The sequence below is a fragment of the Ambystoma mexicanum genome, chromosome 2q (genome assembly GCF_040938575.1).
Source record: "Ambystoma mexicanum isolate Mex_15411 chromosome 2q, UKY_AmexF1_1, whole genome shotgun sequence".
Classification (NCBI taxonomy): Eukaryota; Metazoa; Chordata; class Amphibia; order Caudata; family Ambystomatidae; genus Ambystoma; species Ambystoma mexicanum.
In genome coordinates, this window is record NC_090924.1 from 868,210,667 (window position 1) to 868,225,887 (window position 15,221).

The 15,221-nt window shown below is 42.6% G+C and overlaps 1 protein-coding gene across 1 annotated transcript in view; it reads left to right on the top strand.

Annotated features, from left to right (window-relative positions):
• ODAD2 (outer dynein arm docking complex subunit 2) overlaps nt 1-15,221 on the top strand; it is a 1,183,909-nt gene that overhangs the window by 297,710 nt on the left and 870,978 nt on the right. The gene's annotated exons all lie outside the window — the stretch shown is intronic.

The window sequence follows — 15,221 nt, forward strand, 5'->3', positions numbered from 1 at the left end:
CTTTCCTTAGGAGACCCAGCCACCACTGCCAACACTACCAACACATGCCCCTGATATTGCTGACTTGATCTCCACCAACCACCTGGACTTCCTTGCAGTCACTGAAGCATGGCTACATCCCGCTGCTGGTCCCGCACTCGATCCCAGAGAATTACACTATTATCCAGGCAGATAGAAACGCCGGGATTGGGGGTGGTGTGGCCCTTATTGCGAAATCCAACCTGAACATTAGAGAATTCTCCAACCCAGGTCTACCTTCAGCTGAACTTCTCTCAATCAAACTCCCATTATCCAACACATGGACTATATCACTTCATCTTATTTACAGACCACCAGGTGCTGTTACTTCCTTTGAGGAGGACATTTCCCACCTATTGATACTAAATACTAAACCAGGCTAACAAATTATTCTAATGGCCGACCTCAATCTAGGTCTACACGATCCCAACGATGCTAACGCCTCCTTGCTTAATGACACTATCACTCAATTAGGTTTCACACAACGTATCGATAAGCCTACACATTCCAAAGGCAGAACTCTGGACTGGTTGGCTGATACCAACTGTGACATTTCCCTGCTTAACATCACACCATGCGCCGGGACAGACCACACCAGTATTACCTTCACCATACCCAAAGATACTCTCAAGAGCACACCTACAGCTACTGTACCACAAATTATGTCTAGGAACAAATGTAATATTACCATAGAGAATTGAAGACCCCTACTTCAACCGATTACCAACACCCAGACTACCACTAACCCAAACCCAACCGCCTTAGTTGACCTCTACAATGACACACTGGAACAAGCTCTAAACCAAATAGCACCACTCAAACTAAGAAAGGCTAAACCAATTGCTCATTTGAACAAATGGTTCTCGGCAGAACTAAAATCACTTGGAATCTCAAGAGAACATTGTAGGTTTGCTGGAGAAAAGATCCTTCTCCCTTCACTAAAGAAAAATTCTCCACCATAGCCGACACCTATAAAGCTGCCGTTACGAATGCCAAAAAAGAAGTTTTCAATACTAGAATTCACAATGCCAAATCTGGCACTAAAGAGCTATTCTCGATCTTAAGAGAATTGGAATTGCCAGTGCCTCCCACCAATGACTGTATTAAGGACAATGCCTGTGCAACAACATCCATCAAGCTCTATCAAACAAAATAATTCTCCTGCAAGCCAATATAGTCTAAAAGAGCCAATATTGCCCCCAACGACCACTCTCACAATGCACCTAACCCCCTTCGACCAGACTGTCCACTTCTCCTCAGTCACAGAGGACAAGGTAGTTAACATAATTGCTGGCCTAAAACCTTCTAATTGTCAAGGCGACCTGTGCCCAGCCGCAGTTATCAAGGACGGGGCTAAAGACCTAGCTCTCTTCATCACCACTTTGATCAACTCATCATTTAAGAACGTGTCTGTCCCCAACAACCTTAAAGAAGCATGGGTCCTGCCACTACTTAAAAAACCTAACCTAGACCCCCAATATACCAACCAACTACAGACCCATTACGGCTGTCCCCTTTCTCCTGAAAATACTAGACAGAGTGGCATACCTCCAAATACAACAACATTTGGAAGATAACAGTCTCTTAGGTCTGTGACAATCTGGCTTTAGATCCTGGCATGGGACAGAAACAGCCCTCCTGGACCTAAACTTCCAAATGGACAAAGCTAAAGATAGGGCAAATTGACCATCTTCCTCTTGTTGGATTTGTCTGCAGCCTTCGACTTGGTCGACCATCAAATTCTGACCAAACACCTCTCCGCGGCTGCCGCATTCTCGCAGAATGCCACCAATTGGATTCAATCCTTCCTCTCTGAAAGAACGACCAGGGTCTTGGCCCCTTCGGCTGCGGCTGACCCTCTCCCCATCCAATGCGGAGTCCCCCAAGGGTCTTGTATTTCCCCCATGCAACATTTTTACTAAGCTTCTCTTTGACCATCTCAGCGATCTGGGTGTCACATACACAAATTATGCCGACAATACCCACGTCCTCATCACCCTCACCGGTTGCTATGAGAAAGATACAAAAAAGGTAGCAAGCTCCCCTCTCTCAAAAGAACAGAGCATGATAACCTGTTCAGTGGTTTTTAACCACTCTGAGAGTTTGCAACCATCTGCTTTTTGCTCACTGTACCTTTGACAGATGGGAAATATTGTGTTATTTTCGAGAAGGGGCGCCTGCTACCTTTTTTGTATTTTAGCTAGGAACTTGGGGTTGGTCACCCTAAGTTACCTGAGGGTAACCAGACGTGGACTCCCTGCTCACTGTGCTTAGAGAGGCACAGCTCCACCTCACTGACGAGGCCCAACAAGGCTGAAACACGTTTATGGGGTTGCTGTTGGTACTCTTGTTCAGAAGGGAATTGTCATAGCATTTCGGTGCTGGACTGCCCATGTGGGTGGGACAAAGACTGATATGCAAATGGATATTTCCCATCTGTGAAAGGTACAGTGAACAAAAAGCAAATGGCTGCAAACTCCCAAGTAAAAGTTTTCATTAAGTCCCAGTGGGGTCATTGCATCCAACCTATGTATCCAAATAGTTCTCTTTGTGCCAACTTTTTGGCTAAGTCTCCTCCTCTTGGGGATTCTCGCATTACTTCAAGTATCACAAATCGTAATTGTGAAATGTTTTGTCCATTGTCTTTGAAGTGTCTGGCCACTGGTGATTTTACGTTCCCCGTTCTTATATTTGACTTATGTTCTGTCCATCATTCTCTGGCTTTACGTGAAGTCTTCCCTACGTAATGCTTGCCACATTGGCATTTCAATGCATAGATCACATTTTTACTTTCGCAGGTCGCAGAGTCTCTCAACATTATCTTCTTTCCACTGTTGAGATGTCTTATATGGTCACCTTTCATCATATTAGAGCAATGTTGACAATTAAGGAAAGCGTAGGTCCCTTTCTTTTGTTTTTTCAAGGTGGTTTGTGATGGTTGTTTTGCTCTTTCTGCTCTTATAAAACCATCTCTGAAATTCGTACCCCTCTTATAAGCCAACATCAGCGGTTCTGGAAATAATCTGTTTAGATTCGGGTTTGATTTTATAAGATCCCAATTTTTGTTGATTACTCTTTTGACTTGATAGCTTTGACTTGAGTAATGGAGGGTATGGATGAGTCTTGTGGTATCTTTCTTTGCTTGGTCTTTAAGTAGATTTTCTCTGTTTATTGTACCCATCCGTTGTATTGCTTTGTCTATGATTTCTTCTGGAAATCCTATTTTCTTGAATCTTTCTTTCATAATCTGTTGTTCTGTCTGTAGTAGAGTAGGATCGGATGTGATCTTTTTCAAGCGTAGTAGTTGGCTAAAAGGTAAATTCTCCTTTAGATGGAGTGGATGTAAGCTTCCAAAATGTAGGACACTATTTACATCTGTTGGTTTTCTGTAAATATTTGTGATGAATTCTGTATTCCTCCTTTCAACTTGTACGTCTAAAAAATGGATGCTGAGTTTCCCAATTTCCAATGTGAATGTAATGCCTTCCTGGCAATTGTTGAGAAGTAACAAAAATTCCTGTAATTCTTCTGTTGTTCCAAGCCAGATACCGAAAATGTCATCGATGAACCTTTTCCAAAATATGATCTTACTTTTCCAAGGTTCTTTTTCCAATACAAATTTGTGTTCAAAGTAAAACATGAAGATGTTTGCATAAGATGGTGCTACTGGAGAGCCCATGGAGGTACCTGATATTTGTAGGTAGAATATACTGTTAAATCTGAAGTAATTATTGTATAGGATGAACTGAATAAAGACCTCCACTGCACCATTTTGTAGTATGTCTGGGAATACCAGTTATAACTAGACACACTGCAATTGGAAATCTGGATCTTAGTTTACACACTAAAGGCGGCATTTTTTTTAACAGATAGAACAAGTGTAAATAGTACCTTAAGCTGTGGACCATTAGATGCAAGACATTATTCTTACAAGTCAACATGCATTAGGAATCCTTTTACCGCATTAGATCCTATCTCTTAAGAAGATAGAGATTTATTTAAACAGCACCTTTATTGTGAGTCATTTTATGTTACATATCTTAACGTGCAAAGGAATCCCTTCCGTACTTATACCTAACCATACTAGATCAAATCGTTCATCCTGCATGTCTATTTTGACACCACCCATTGTTTACAGTCGAGCACTTCCATAGTTGTGTATGACGCCTAGTTTAAACTATTGGCATTTAAACCTACCACATTTTTTAGAGCATGACCTAAGTATTTAGGATCATTACATACATCTTATCGGGATTAGCTAGTGAATGTTACCGTACTTCTGTGAGTAGACATTAGGTCATTTTCCATAAGGACGTCATTACACGTTATTAGGTGATGACGTCACTCCCGCTATCTTTTACGTGATTTCACGTTCCTTTGTACTGACCTCTTTTATCTATGTCAAACATCCTTTACATCAAATAGTATACTTCCAAGTTTTACTATTAATCACAGAATATTGTAACCAGGTAATTGGATAGTCTTTTTGACTTCCGTGAGCGGCCGCATCTTTGTTTATATTGGTGACGTCATGACACGTTTGCATGTGATGACGTCACTTAGATGCACCTCGTTAAAAGACGGCTATCTTGTTAGCACAAAGATATGAGAAACAGCTATGAGGAAACTCCTTCCTCTACTCCACGAAATTAGGTAAGTGAGAACCGATCTAAACTGGGGAGGAACTTCTAACACAGTCCGTTATAGATTAGAGTATTTAATAGCTTCACTTACCTTTTAGAAACCCGTCCTTATACTTTCACAAGAAATAATCACGGACTGAGATTTCCTTTCTGGAATTTGAAAAACCATTCATCAGTAGTTATCACGGACGTAACATGAAGGGGTAAGGAACTCTCTATACTTGCTCTACATCACATTATTGTCTTTATTACACACTTTTAGTGTATGCTGAACTATAGGTCATTTTAGTTTTGAGTTCTATAATTAGTAAACAGCAATTATGAACTTTGCACAATTATTGAATCGAGTGGGTTTACATATACCTTCTTATTACTGGTATAACCGTGGTGATGATCATCCAGGAATTATGGGAATTTAAACCTAACAAATGATACTTATTGGGCCAGCACACTGTAAGGCCTATTCATTACATAGGGCTGAAATAGACTAGCAATAGAGATGGTGACACTCTTTGATTTTTCTCAACATAGAGGTTTAACATTGGTTTCAATACATCTATTACTGTTTTTTGGAATTTTGAGCTTGAATTGTTTGAAATTAGGGTTACTTATCCCAGATATGGTTGATTTGAAGTCATATCCTTTGAACACATGCCATTTAAAATATTGAATAGATAATCTTTTGTACAAATATTCATGTAAAAATGATAGCAAAGATTGTATTAATTATATGTTTTTGAAATGTTTCTGTAGATGTGATAATGATAGAGAAATTTGCCCCTGAAGAAGAGATGTTATCTTGAAACGCGTTGGTCCTTTTTTAAAAATTAAACTACATATGAAGAAATCAAAGAATTATGACTCATTGTGATCATTGAAGTAAAAAACTGCCTGCTGATTTAATTGAAAACCTCGAAGAACTTTATGCATAAAACACTATTTGTGTCAACAAAATCCAACCTTGATTGTTTGGCTTTAGTTTGGAGCTTGTGAAAGTGTGCAGGGGACGGGAGTTCCTCCATTAGGAACTTAATCTGTCTCTATATATTTCCTAACCCATATGCCAGGGTTGACTGCTATCTCCCCTGCACCTTAAATTTATTTAGAAATTTTTTGTTTTCAAAAGGCGACAAGACTAATTGAATTATCAAGAAGAGGAGTGCACAGTGAATACAATTGTAAAATTATTGTGGGTGAACGTCAGTCATCAGTGATTGGGAGCGGGAAAGGATTGCTCCCTATCACACTCGTCCCTGTGTAATGAGTAAGCTTGCTCTGTGGCAGGGTTTATTTATCCCAGAGTTGTGCATCTGCCTGCTGCATGTGTGTTTGAGGGAGATTTGGTGCTGGGTATTTTATCGGCTGCTGCTGCATGGGACCCGGGGCAATTGGGGCAACTGGGGGCTGCATCTGGGATGGTGGGTGGTAAGAGAGCTGATACACTGGAATATTAGGGTTGTAGGGCATGGAGCGCCTGCTTCTGCAGTCTCGCGTAAGACGTCTAAAATCTAAAAGACCAACGCTGCCCTCCAAACCTAGGTCTCATTCCACCCAATCCACCCCTTTGGTAACTGCTCCTTCCTCTCTGGAAACCCCCCAACTTTCCTCTGCCATCTCCTGGCTTTTCTGCCCATCTCTGCATGGAGCTCCGTCCATGCTGCCCTTCTGTGGTGTTAGTAATTACTGCTACTCACATGCTTAATTTAGCTAGCTTTTTCTGTAGTAGTTTTGCTCCTGCCTTCTGTGTTTGCTCTACTCTCCCCTTCTCCTTTTGTTGCCTGGCTCTATAATAGTATTCTATGTATGCCTGTATTTTGGGCCAGGCCTTTGCTTTGATGCCAACAACCTTATTCAAATCGGCGTGCACTAATATGTGATCAAAATCCCTCTCCAGTCTCTAACCGGCACATCTCCTGTATTTGCAGAATGTAGTGTGCAGGGTCCTCATCTGCCTTCATTGTGTGGATCATGATAGAGTTTGTCAGATGTGTATGGGTAACTGTCCCTCAAAGCTTTCCATACATGTGCTGTACAGTTGTTAAATGGTGCGCCATTGTGTGTGTTACTGCTCAGTTTTATCCTTTTACACCCTGCCTTCCTCCATATCATCTGCCTGTTCACCTAAGAGGGCAGCAAACAAGCTCTACAATGTCCCTTACAGCTAACGTGATCCCTGCTGTCTGCTTTTTGAGGGCATAAATTCACTTGCCTGTGCCTGATTTGAATGAGGGCAAGGTACACATTAAGTTTTCCTGATCCATTTGGGGCCTGGGCACATACTGGGCTTTCCCTGGTCCCTTCTGTAGCAAGGGGAACTGTGTTCCTAGTTTTTTAATGTGGGAGGCCTGCCTCCTATCCTTAACTAGGGCAATTCGCCTAGAGCCGTGGCCCCATGGTGTTATTTCATCCTGCTCATCTGTATCCCACTCATCGGCCTCTTGCTCTTGAGTGTATGCTGAGTTATAGTCTACACTATCATAGCATTTGTTCCTATCTTGCGGACCTTCTGGCTTTCTCCACCCTCCGATTTGGTGGATTCCTCACTTGTGTCTCCCCTAAGATCTTTAATAGCTTTACTATCTTCTAGACAATCTGTCCCATCCTTGTCTGTGCCTATCGATATGTACTGCCCCTCCCCTTGTCCTTGCACTGCCTTCACTAGCTTCTCTTCCGCCTTCTGTAATGCTACTTCTAATTCTCTGCAAGCTTTATTTTCTATTTACATAATGAATGGGTCTTGGGTCAGTTCCCAGGGTTTCCCTGATGTTCCCTTTTTCTCAGTTGGGGGCGAAAACTGGGGATTGGTGTATCCTGTAGCGGGCTGTAAAGAAAAGGACCCGTACTTGATTGGTTGCCTCTGTATTGTCATCAGGTGCGTTCTCTTCTTCCTCAAACATTTTCCATTATTCAAGTGTACTCTGCCTTTTTTTCAACTTTTTCCCTTTATGAGTTGAGAACAAATGTGTATACATGTTTACCATGCGTGCTTTCCTCGTGCCAAGGTTTAAACAATTTGCCCACAGTGTCCTGAACCCACTCTTGGATTTTCTTTTTATATTGCAGAAGTGTTTTACACATGTGCTCCAACAAATTATCCCTAATGACCCAACGCTCCAACCTCACTCAAAAAGACAAAAATTCCAGACACCGGACCTGCACCGCCTTAGTCCAAAGACTCACGAAAATAGACCAATTACTTACATCAATAAAGATACCTAATCCTAAAACACTGTCTCTTACACACAATGGCCAAAAAAACAACAACCACAAAACACTTTTATATACACCATGTGCTAATAATGCATAAGAATCACTACCTCCATATACATGCCAGCCTACTGACACTGTCAAGAAAAACACATTAATATTTTATATACACAATGATGTAGATCCTTCCTCTGCCTCCTTGCCTTGAGGCGAGGGAACTCCAGCCTTCTCAAACTCCACATTTAGAGCTGAGGGATATCCTGTCCTATCTTCATAGGGCCATTACTTTGTAAACATTGCTGTCTTTATACCAGAGGAGCTTCCCCACGTTAATTCTTCACTTTTACTACTCTATATGATGCCATCTTTCCCCACAGTGGCGGAGCTTCACCTCAATGCTAGTCAAAAACCCATGCAATAATACACAATGTTGTCTTTCTTCAAGGAGCTTTCCCTTCAATCACAATAGAAATGTACAAGCAATAACAAAAGATATCAACAACACTGTGTTTCTATGCAGAAAGTGCACTCTCGTTCTGTTTGTTTGTTTATTTGTTTGTTTACTTGTATAGCACACAAAACCCACAGGTATATAGGCGCTTGAATTTAAGAGATTGGTTACAATGGTTACAGTGATTCAGTTACAGAATAGGAAACATAAGAGATGCATTACAACAATGTGGAACGTGCAAGGTAATACATCATAAGCAAAGTGCAAAAGAGAGGTGCTAGGTGATCACATCCATTGAGCTTGACCCCATGTTACAAGGCGGCAGCACACACAGATGCAAAAGTCCAATAAAAGGCAAAGTACATGGTGCCTACCCTATGTTGCAGGGCAGCAGCAACACACAGATGCAAGAGTCATTTCAGGATCATAAACATGGTGCCTACCCCATGTTGCAGGGCGACAGCACACAGAGATACAAGAGTAAATTCGGGAGCATGAACATGGTGCCTTCCCCATGTTGCAGGGCGGCAGCACACACAGATGCAAGAGACAATTCAGGAGCATAAACATGGTGCCTACCCCATGTTGCAGGGTGGCAGCACACACAGATTCAAGAGTCCAATAAAATGCTATGTACATGGTGCCTACCCCATGTTGCAGGGTGGCAGCACACACAGATGCAAGAGTCAAATAAAAGGCTAAATACATGGTGCCTACCCAATGTTGCAGGGCGGCAGCACACACAGATGCAAGAGTCAATTCGGGAGCATAACCATGGTACTTACCCCATGTTACAGGGCGGCAGCACACACAGATGCAAGAGTCAATTCCGGATCATAAACATGGTGCCTACCCCATGTTGCAGGGCGGCAGCACACACAGATGCCTACTATATGTTCCTGGAGTTGCCCTCAGGCCTTGTCCCCCGCACACTGCTTACGCAGTCCAGCACAGCAGCCCTCACTCCAGGGACCAGACAAACAGTTAGAGGGCGTCTGCTCATCTTTCCATTTGTGTGCACAGAAACTGCTCTCGGGAGGCAGGGCTCTGCGGCCTGGGGACGTGTGGCCGGTGGACCCTCAGCATCTTTAGGAGACACTGGAGATCACGTCAGGGTCACCATAAAGTAGGGTAGGCCAAATAAATGATTGGTAAAGCCAATCCAAGGAAGCAATGTAGTGCATGATTTGCAAGAAAAACAGCTTTAATACTTGAGAATTACATCCGTGAGGGTCAGTCAACTCATTAGAGCTGAAAACTAAAAATGTTCTCGACCCGACCACATTCAGTTACAGTATTTAAAGACAAAAAACACAAAATTTTAATGGATAACAAATATCAAGTACATGTTAATCCCACGTTCCTATTGGCTCCCACCTATCTAAAAGTCTAAACACAATATACATTAGCACACCCCATTGGTTAGTACATTACCCATGGCCACCCTAAGTGGAGCTACGAATGACCTAATTGTGCAGTGAGCAGAAAATATTCCATCCTGATTGGCTAAAGTTATACATGTTAACGTTTACTAAAAAGGCATACCCTCATTGGTCAAAACAAATTCATGTAACTTCTGATGTGCAATCCCACCAAAACAACCCCGTCATGTAGTGAGTGTGAACATTGAATTCAGAAAATTGGGCACAGTCATATCCCCTCCCATGAGCTCAACCAATTTGACAATCCAGACAGTTCTCAGGCCTTAGGGCAGTTTACTCTGTAACACTTTTTGCAAGTCCCGTTTTGAAACCTGCTGCTATCCCTGACACACATACTTCTGGCTGTCTCTTGGGAACCAAGTGACTTAAAAATAAAATGACTGCGCTCTTTGGAAATTAATTTCTCATATTTATTAGTGCTACCAAGCCATTCTATTGCAGACCCAGTTGTCCCAACATTCCCGAGAGGACAGTATAACCACAATCTAGTTTGACGCTTTGGCAATGTCTCCACTCAAGGCTTTGTTCACACCAAAATATGTCCTTCGCGGCTATTGTACTTATCTATCGTCAAGAACACAAACCGTAATGCTATATTTCACTAAAAGCTCCTGAGAACAGTTGGGCCCTGCACCAATAACTAATATGTGTGCTACACCTCACCATTCCTCCAAGGACTTGACATGCTGATCACTTGCTGGTAGAAGCAGGAATAAAGTTTAATCAAATGGAACGACAGAGGCTCAGAACTGAGGCCCAGTGCTCTAAATGGCAGAAATCTACAACTCTGAAGGAACCTGGTTCCAAATGGCAGGACTCTAGCTAATGTGGGAATAGGCCCTCGTGCCAGGGCTCAAGTCGAGGGTACACGCGGGGGGACGGAGTCCCCCCACTTTACTCAGAGGGTGGATTCAGTCCTCCCAGCTAAAATGAGAAACATTGAATGTGCTCTTTGAATTTAAGCCAAACTTGGGGATCAAACCGCATTAGTCGGGTTTGTAGGCCGGACACTTTACCACTGCACTATGTAACCTGATGAAGAATAGCAAACAACTAAAGGTGAAATGCCCCATTTCGGTACTGCAAGTCCCATGGAAAACATTTGTATTGGTTTTTGGAGTTTAAAACATGCACACCTTTTAACGTTTTCAAAAACACTATTAGAAGAAAATATCCTCTCTTGGTTTTGTGTGTGTGTGTTGATTTTATGAAAGGCAAATGCCATTCCTCCTGTGCAATTTCCGTGGTTGCACAAAACCAATTTAATGAAATGTGCATATTTTACCTTGTTATGATAATTTCTGGCTACGTCACATCCCATTCGTTTGTTGATGAGTGCCCCCACTTTAATTTTTAGGACTTGACCCCTGCCTTGTGCTAATAGAAACCAGTAACAATATCTTTCACTGCCCCTGATTTCACCACGTATTTGGTAGCCTAAAGCATTCTAGAACGCAGCAAAACTAAATGCAATTCGAAAATGGCCTGAAATGCTGTGGCAAGTGACAGAAAAACTGACACTAAAAATGACCAAATCTTCATGCTTATAGAATTTCCGCAGCTTGTAAATCCCTGTAAGTTTGAGGCGTTGTACCTGCATCACAACAGCTCAAAATGACCAACGCAACATTCTTATTATGACAGTGATATATACTGGAAGTGATTGTTCAGTTTGAACATTGTACACTTTTAAAGGGACACTTAACAAAGTTAATGCAGTTAATTTTATTTGTATTCTTTTCCAAAATCACATCACACTTTTATCTCTGGCCGTGTGCAGAAACCGAGAGGGAGAGGGGGAGGGAGAGAGACAGAGTGATCAAACGTATGATATGCTGGGTACAGTTAGTACTTAATAAAACTTGTAAACCTTGAATTTCACTACCTTACCAAGTCACTGAGCAGTTAGTGAAGTAGCATAGGTTTGATCACATACATCTTAATTCGTACTCTAGTTGATGCTAACAATGCAAGAACAGTGGACTCGTATCACTTTGCAAAAATAGAACAAAAAAACGTGTTTTGCAAACATTGATCTGAGTAAAGTTGACTTTAAGCATAGATTGGGCTGGAAGAGTTATAAGAAAGAAGCTAAATCAGCGTTGCGTAGAAAAACTTTGTAGAGGTACAATGCAATCCCCACATGGACATACGATTTAAATCATTAGGAAACCAGCTGATTCCCTTAAGCACAGCCAAAAAACTCTATCTCACTTTTTGACTTGAACTTGACATTGCTACAGAACACCTGAACCAAAAGAGCACCCCTTAAACTACATCAGATTAAACCTTAAAGCAGAGTTAGGGCCCGATTCTGAGCTTGTGCTAAAAGTAGTGTGGCAAGATGACGTTCTCGAAAGGATAGCTCAGGGGCTACGCGTTTGTCCTTGAAGCAAGACAAAGCAACGCAACACAGGTATGAATCCCTGTCCCATGCTTAGAGACTGGCCTCTGGTATTAAGTACATTATTAAAGAGTAATATCTGGCAAGGGGGTGTGGCGGCCTCTCAGCCAATGGGCAGGCTCGGAACGGGGACATTACCAGATGGCAATCCTGCCGCTCTGAGCCTCCTCGCGGCTGGAGGCCACCATCTTCCCTGCTGGGGAACAAGTTAAGTGCCCTGCCCTCCTGTCTCCCCCCCCTTTTTCCACAGATTTCCCTCCCCCTCCTGCCCCACTTACCTTCTCCTTTGTGTTCCTTTTCAGGAGCAGACGTGCCAGAGTCACTTCTCTCCCCGGCGCGTTCGCTCCCGATCTGTGACACGCCACCATGTGGAAAGGGAGAACGGACTACACGCAGTCCCATCTCCCGTTCCACGGCGGCTATCTTATTTGTTTACTTTATTTTGTACCTTTTCAATGGCCGCCATGGAAAGGGAGAACGGACTTCGTTTCCCCATCCATGGCGGCAATTAAAAAAAATAATAATAATTTGCAAAACGATGGTGCGTCTCGCAACTGAAGAAAGTTGCTTTTAGTACCCCGGTCCAATGGGCCGGGTACTAATAGCAATAAGCTCCTTGATTGGGGGGGGGGGGGCATTACCACATCCGTAATCCCCTGGGGCCTTCGTAATGCCCCCCAGCTAAGGGCTTATTAATTAACTCTGCCCTGCAGTTTCCAGCACCACCATTCTGAGGTGGGTGGAAGTATTGGAGGGTAGATGTTATGCTTTCCTGCAGTAAAAGCTGCTAAAATCTCTTTTGGGAGAAATGAGTATCAGTGGCAGCACAAGCCTTTCTTTAAAGACTGCCACTTTTCTAACTTGCATACGTGTCCTTAAGCTTTCAGAAATGTACAAAAGTGGTGCTGCAGCCTGGGAAATGCTATTTTTAGACAGGGGAAAATGGTGTATTGAGGATGTTGTATCTCTGTTTTGTTTTACATTCAAAACCAGTGCTTTTGAAAGGAGAATCCCCTCGCTGTGCCTACCCCACAATCCTCATGGTTGCTAAAACTGTTGTCAAGCAGAAAATCAGGCACATGCAAAAGTGGTGGCTCTGATGCCAGGCACCTACATTAACACTTTAATAGAATATGGGGCTTTTAAGGAAAGTGTTCTTCCTTCATGAAAGAATACTTTCCTATGTTTTCATGCAGCTTAGAATTAGAGCTTCAGTCTAGGCTGCAATACTGAATACGCTAGACTACTGTAACTCCCGTTACCTGGGACAGCCTGAATACCTTCTGAAACAGATGCAACTAGTGCAAAATAGAGCAGCAAGACGGTTATATGGGTCTCAAAATGTACGACAATATTTCTCCAGCCTTAAATGGCTTTCTATTTAAAAATTCTCGACATTTCAAACACTTCAAATCAGCTTGAACACAGGTCTTCCTCAGAATAAAAACCCAAGCAGACACCTTGAAGTAAAAACGCGTGAACACAATATCATTCACTTCACATTGGCCCAACGCACAACAATGATTCCACAGAGAGCTGCAGCAAGAACGAAAGCCCAAATGGTTCAAGGGATTCCATAAACGGAGCCCTAGCGTGAACTAACGGCATCTTGGTTCACCCTTAGCTCTGCAGCGTCCTTTTAGCATTCACAGCATTTGAAAAGAAGGAAGGTTTAACTTACTGCATACTATCAGCTTTTGACGTGTGTTGGTTTCCTCCGGAAATCTATGTTACCCTACTGCATGTTCAGTTTGTTCTTCTGCGTTCATTATCTCTAAGAGCAACATTGCAAACCACCTTTGAAGGGGCGAGTGTGGGTTTAGGCCCCACCTCCCCATTTGGAGTCTGCTCAAAAAAACGAAGTGAACAAAAACAGCTAAATACGCAGGGATGGCATTGAGGTTTGCCAGGGGCATCAGCTGCTACCGCTGGCTTCCCCTCTGCTTCCCCTCGGCCACTGGACAAAGAGGCAGTGCCAAGAGCAGATATTTGTGTTGCACCTGAAAAAGGCGGTTGTAAATGCAGCTAAATGTGCCACAGCTTTTGTACACCTGGAATCTAGATCTTGTTAGCTGGAGCTTTAATCGCCTTTTCCCCCACTTTGCTTCCATTCTTCTTCTTTTCCCACTTGGAGATTCTGGCTTAGTGTGCAAGCTCCTTTGCTAGGAGCAATAGCTTTGGTGTGTGGTGGAGGCCGTAGGCTTTCAGTATCTCTGAATTCAGCACCACAAGGTCGAACTCGGATCATGGCGACAGCGTTCAGTCAGATGAGGCAGGTAGCATGTAAAGACATTTCCACTGCGCCCACCTCCAACGGGGACTGGTCCTTGCTTTGCTACATTACAATGCTGACATACCACCTTCTAGGTAGAGTGAAAACAAGAATATTTCGGTAGCCTGAGCATATTACTGTTTAATGTACTGTTTTAACTATGTGGATTCTGAGGATGTGTGTTAACACGCATTTTACCTATAAACCTATACCCAAAATATAGTGGCCGCACAAAAACATTTTCGCTCAACGTCATAGAGGCCAGGTTCTCGCAAGTGTAGCATGAATACAAGTACACTGGCCAATGCAGTCTCTTACACGTTCTCGTCTTTTCTATCTCCGCCTCCTTTTAGCCTAACCAGATGGAACTTTCAGCGAGGATCAATAAATACTCCCTTTCACTGATTAACAAAATGCAGTTGTGGGTGCTATATCGGACAGGTCTTGTGTTTGGGATATCAACACGTGATTTCTTTCATAAAATGCAGAACTATAAATCCCTGACACTTTCATGCGTGCGAAATGTGCTTAAAAATATCAATTAATAACGACTTGTTTCCCTTGCATAATAATAAACGTGAAAACAAAATGGAGCACAATGTAGTTAGGGCATTGGGCATATTGTAGATTTGATTGCGTACCATGGTCATGTATTCAAAATGCGCCAAATATGAATGCACTGCAAAACTAAGCATGGCGTAATATGACCAAGTCATCTGGATGCTTGCTTTTATTGGTTTACTTTATCCTGCTTAGTCGTTAAAAGCAACGGTAACAATTGAAA